The sequence below is a fragment of the Schistocerca nitens genome, chromosome 2 (assembly GCF_023898315.1).
Source record: "Schistocerca nitens isolate TAMUIC-IGC-003100 chromosome 2, iqSchNite1.1, whole genome shotgun sequence".
NCBI lineage: Eukaryota > Metazoa > Arthropoda > Insecta > Orthoptera > Acrididae > Schistocerca > Schistocerca nitens.
Genome location: NC_064615.1, coordinates 780,376,187 through 780,382,664, shown reverse-complemented (window position 1 = coordinate 780,382,664; position 6,478 = coordinate 780,376,187).

Sequence of the window (6,478 nt, the reverse complement as noted above, 5' to 3'; positions counted from 1 at the left end):
TTTGCGTGCTAAAAGACCAACAATACTGTGTGAAATAACCGCAGACATCAATGTGGGGCGTACGACGAACTTATCTGTTAGGACAATGGCTTGAAATGTGGCGTTAATGGACAAAGGCAGCAGACGACCGACGCGAGTGCCTTTGCTAACAGCACCACATCGCCTGCAGCGTCTCTCCTGGGCTCGTGACCATGTCGGCTGCATCCGAGACGACTGGAAAACCGTGGCATCGTCAGATGAGTCCTGATTTCAGTTGGTAACAGCTGATGGCAGGGTTCGTGTGGTACAGACTCCCCGAAGCCATGGACCCAGGGTGACAACAAGACGTTGTGCAAGCTCTGGTGGCTCCATAATGGTGTGGACTGTGTTTACGTGGAATAGATTGGATCCTCTAGACCAGCTGAAACAACTGAGACCTTTTGTAGCCATTTGTGGACTTCACGTACCCAAACAACGATGGAATTTTTATGGATGACAATGCGCTATATAAACAGCTCCAGTTGTTCGCGACTGGTTTGAAGAACGTTCTGGACAATTCGAGGGAATGATTCGGCCACCCGGATCGCTGACAGGAATCCCATCGAATACTTACGGGACATAATCGAGAGATCAAAATCCTGCACAGCCAACACTTATCGCAAGGATGGACGGGTATAGAGACAGCATGACTCGCTATTTCTGCAGGAGACTCCCAACGATTTGTTCAGTCGAGTCCCTGCACTGTGCCAGGCAGAAGGAGGCCCGACACGATATTAGGAGGTATCCCATGACTTTTGTCATACCAGCGTATTCTAGCAACCTAATACAAGCTAATCACTGCTGGCTATCACTCACTCTGCAAGGACTGGTGTACTACTATTAGGAACGATCGTAAAAGCAAATTTAGTCAGGCAACTGTGGGACTTGACCGTTTAAAACTACACTACAATGTCAGAAAATGCCACCCTAACGCTCCGAAAATGCGCTAGAAATGGAGAAATGAAAAGCGGTATTCAACGCAGACAATAAATTAACAGCTACTGACCTCTTCGAAGTAGAAGCCTGTAATACGACTAAAGTATGCGATCAGCGCAAACTAAGTACTGCTGTTTCTGGTGCTACGTATTGCTTGTGACCATGGCTGGAGCACAGCAGTACAAAGTCAGCTTACACAACGCTGTCAGTTACAGACACTAACATAAAAATAATTTGAAAAATCAGAAAAAAATAGACGTTATTCTTCACAGGAGTACGCAAGAAATGACTAAAATAAACTCTGTGTATAAACCAGGTACAGATGCTTTTGGCATGTGTTCGCTGCTTTTACCACTGGACTACTCTATTGTCAAAAACTCCAAAGAATACGCCGTAATCGCTGAACTTCATAATCGTTGTGTGAACATTCTCTTTAGAAAGCATTGTTTGACAAGTGTTTCAGCTGCAGCAACACGTGCTGAGGTAAGTTGTATTTCGGAAACAGTGCTTTTGTATTAGTGGTGTTTTGGTTCTAGAATGAACTATGCGTTTAAGTTACGAAACTCAAGTTTCATAAAATAATAGAGATGACGGATCTTAGCACGATGTCTATTTCTGTCCAATTATTACTTCGAAACTCTGTGATTATTATTATGCTGTCATTATTTACGTTACATAAGGAACGACATGAGCACAGTGGAAGTTACCGCTCAAGGAGCCGAATGTTGCGCAGGATGGAAACTTAATGTCTGAACAAGCTGACCCTCCTCTAAAATGAGACAGTCGCTGAGAAGAAAATAAATTATACAAACATCAAACTCAAATTTTATTCTAGATAAATCATAAATATTACACAATATTTCAAGTGTTTAAAAATTTGAATAAAATGTGCCATAATTTTTTATTCTCTTTTGGGTGGGGGCACGATTTTTGTTGCGTCCAGGGCCTCAAAAAGCGTAAACCCATCATTGTCCACTGGTACAGTTACGTAAGTAGATTTTATTCATTGTTACGCTCATAAAATAAGAGAATTGTCTGTGTCTCGTCACTATCCTTGTAGAAAACGGAAGGTCTCTACTTGAAGAAAAGAAGTAACTAATGCACACTACTTACAGGGTATCCTGCAACTTTGAAGTAAAAGTGGTATGGACGCAGGAGGATCTTGAATTAAGGAACCAAAGGCAAGAAAGGAGCATATCAGGCGATATGACGGCTTGAATGGGTACCTATACACATGTTTCTAAATCAGTGGCCGTCGAACTGCGCACGTGCAGCCCGAATCAAATATTCCTGCGGCCCGCGGTTCTCAGACTATTTTATAATAATGTGCACCTAGCAGCTAACAGTCGAATCCAAAACCTTCAATAACTGTAAGAGCTTCTTAAGCGTGTAGCTTTCCTGATCAGTAAAAAAAAAAAAAAAAAAAAAAAAAAAAAAAAAAAAAAAAAAAAAAAAAACCGCAGTAGTATTTTAAGATCTGGTTAATTTTAATTGACGTTCGTGAATTCAGCCATGAGCTAAGTAAAGTTGGCCGTTTACCTCTGGGACAGAGTGGTATATCTGCGTGGGGTCACTGCTTGGTTAGGGGATGTGAGAGGGAGAATGTTTTACTGTTTGTCTTCCACTAACGACAACTCACGGGCGTGCGCGACTCTTACGGATCATCTGCTGCGGTATAAATTGCAAACGGAAGTAACGTGGATTCGTCCATTTCTGTTACAGACGCTCATCTTCAAATGCGGTACATACTTGTAGCAAGAAATACGAAATAAAATTAATGCTTTTTAGGGGTTCATTACTATTCGCTAGCGCACTTGAGCAGATGTAATTACGATGGATTGCTTGCGCGCTGCCTGGAATATCTATGCTAAATAGAATCGCAGGTCAGAGCAGTGTTGGCAGTAAGTCGAGTTTAGTAGCTCGCACAGAGCAGTCGTGTTTTGTAGCTCGCACAGAGCACTTGAGTTCTGGAGTTCGGACAGGGCAGTGCAGCGGTTGACTTGTGTTGGGCCTGTCGTGCAGAACGATGGCGGTGCCTGAGCGATGTAGTATAAGGTAATAAAAAAAATTATTGTTCTTTGTTGCCACGCACCTATGTTAATTGCCACAACTGATTTAACCACAATTGTAATGTTAAAGTCCCATGTAATTCCTTGCAGAAATGTTTCAATAATAACTTTTGTTCTGAAGAAAACTTTTGCCAGTCGTTTATCTGAGTTTACAGAGTTTACGAATTTTTCCTGTGCATACTCATGTTGATTAAGCAAAAGAAAATGAGTTGTTTTCCTACAAATGAAAATCTAGTGGCCAGCACTGCACTGGGCTGTGCCAAAAATTTCTTATAGGAGCAGATATATAGATAGCGTTATCCGGCGACATCATTGTGTGGTAAGAATTTTTCAGTTTATTCAGGATGATTTCACAGGGCCATGACGCAGCGCTGATGACGTCAAAACTTATTAATCTCGATATGCAGTCAGCCTTTAATGGAAGGTCACATTAAAACTTGAAATTTTATTATTGGAAAGAAATTTTTCTATTGGGCACTTAAACGAGGTTTTTCTGTTGGGAGGTTACACTAAATGTGAACATTATAATTATTTTTTCTGTTGAGAGATTACACGCTTTTCTAATACGACGAAAACTGACATTCAAAACACCTAGTAAAGATTTGTGATCGTCTCTTATATTGCACAATGTAAGTACAATTACTGTTATTAATCATTTAATCATCCGCTCACAGAGACAGCACAACACCTCGTCAGGCAATTATGGAGTATCGGGGGCTCAAAAATATTAATTTATGTAAGTTCCCAAGTGATAATAAGATCGGTACATAAGCGGCTCAAGATGCCACTCAACACTGTCTGTATTGGCTCTTGCGCAGGAAAGATTGACGACCACTGCTCTAAACTGTTTATGTTTGTACAGCGACGGTTGTCGCACTACATAGAAAAATAATACGCAATCGCCGGTGATGTTCACACACTTTGTTCTTTTTCCAGTGTTTTGCGTGAAGTCGTCGATGTATGGAACCGCAGTAGATACTGAACAGTATCTGGTTGTTACAGAAGACAATGCTTTATTCACCTGGTGCCGTCCAATAAATAATTAAGTAAATAATACAAACCAGATCCACCGCATCATTAGTGAGCTAGGGAGTGGCAAAATCCGTTATAATGTATGCAGACTTTGCTCTTCCGTGAGTGACATCATTTATGTCAGTAAAACCTAAATATTCATTGCCGACCGCTAGTTATAAATCATTCAGCAGTAAGTTCAGGATCCTGTACTATATATATCGTTTCAACGCTAAAGGTTAGGAACACATTTGTAACAGAGTGTACATGGAAATGTGCACCTGACAGGCAGGCGTTCCGTCGTACACATGAGTATTGCAAACAACGGCGCAGAGGGGTTGTCGATTACCACTGTTCGAGCAGTTTAGTATTCATGTGTAAGCCGTCAAAAATTATAGTATATTTCCTGAATAGTACACTGTAAAGGTTACAGAACAATGCAAAGGCTTTCTATCCTAATACAAACACACAGCATAATATTTAATAAAGTTTAATGTTGTGGTATTTGCGCGTTTGTAGTGCTTCAAGGTTCTTGTTAACCATATGGGGTTCGACAATAGTGAATGCAAGTGCCTGTCACAGTTGCGGACTCAAAACACATTTAATTCTACAGCTGTTCGACACTTGGTACCTTTACAACACCACAGAACGACACTGTCAATTATAACCACTCGCGCTGATCAATGCAGAAGCAGGTGAACTTTAATATCCAACAGATAAACCCCCAGAAATTCATACAGGAAAAGAATGAAACAGTTATCTTACCTGGTTAATTACAAAATATTCCAGGTAATGATAGCCCCTGCTTTACACTGGAACGCCGACACAGCAAGTGCACAATTAAGGCATACAGAGCCGCATGTTGATATCTAGTTTAGATAATGGTCGCCTCTTCAGATGCTTGTAGGACAGAAAAAACAATTATATTCGTTAAATTTAACCTTTAATCTGTTGCTTCAAGAGTAAAATGATTCACAGACAAAGGGAAACTACAGTGACAATTCATCACGTCATGAATACAAAAATTACTATGCATGCAACTACAAACAGAAAGATATCATCCAGTAATGAGATAAAATTCCTGTCTACATTGACTGCACTGAATAAATGCTGAAGACACCTGAATGCTCTGTAAAAAAACGCTACTCGACAAGCCTATAACCTTTCAAATTCTGAGCAGCTCACAAATGTAGTGATACTGGAGAAGATCGACTGACTGTGCCAGCATAAGAAATCCACCATAAAACGGGAACTCACGTGGCGAAATAAAGACGCAAATTATGAGTTTCTCAGGCAAAACGAAACGCAGTTGCTAACCGCGACATTTACTCAAAAAGAACAGCGAAAGAAGCGCCAAGTAGGATCCGACACCTCGCGTATCTTCGAACAGCACACACCACGTCCTCGAACCTGACTCCGTCTGACCGTCCTCTCCTATGTTCCTCACCGCTTCTAAACGCTACCGGTGGGAGGGACCAGTCCCGAGTTTTGCCACCGCGACAGCCGGGAATTTCACCTCACATTAAAACTTACAGAGGAAGCATGCAGAATTTTCTCCAAAAGCACTTGTTGTTTTCCCATACTGACTAAATGTTGGTACTGGATGGCTTTTCACCCCAATTTGCTGAAAATTCACCTGAGCGCAAAATGCAGCTCGTTCTTATTCTGTGTGGACGGTAATATGGCGGTGGCTCTTTCTCTGCGTATGCTTCTAGGAAAAACAGAGACCGTTTCTGGCTACCCCAGGAATCACTTGCGTTTCGCACAGCGCTGAGAAGGCGCTTAATGGTACTCTGCCCTGGGAGCACCCTGCCAACCTTCACACATGGCTCTAGTGTCGTTGGAGGGAAATCAGGGAAACGACCCAGAAGTCCGCTCCTCGGCCACCCAACGTCCTAAGTTTGCAGTTGGCCGTTCTCGCCACGTTCCAGCAATGGAGAATTCAATGAGTTCAATACTCCACACTTCACAAGCCCTGTTCCTCCATCAGGAGAATTTCGGATAATACAAAAGCAATAACAGTATTTACGCTCGCTTATCAACATGTTAGTAAGCAGTTACGTCACAATAGAATATGCTTACTTTACCTGCCACATGTGCTTGCACCTAATTCGATGTTTTTTTTTCTAAGAGTTACTTCGGGAGCTCTATTGGTAGGTAATCTCATTCGTGAAGAAGAGCTGCATTTAGGTCTGGAGAGCCTTTGACAGCGGCTGAATGTCTTCACTTCGTCTCCCCAATGCACCTTGGGCATGATTTATGGGTACTGGCCTGGAGGCCTTACTGCCAGCCCAAGTAATGAATATCTTCTCCTACAAGAAATTCATCCTTAAGAGCAGCTCGGGGTGGATAGGTATTACCGTCCACGAGGGGAAAACCGAGCCAACTGCGCCTCTGAAATGTCGCACACATGTTTGTAGTAACATATCTCTGTTCCTCTGGAG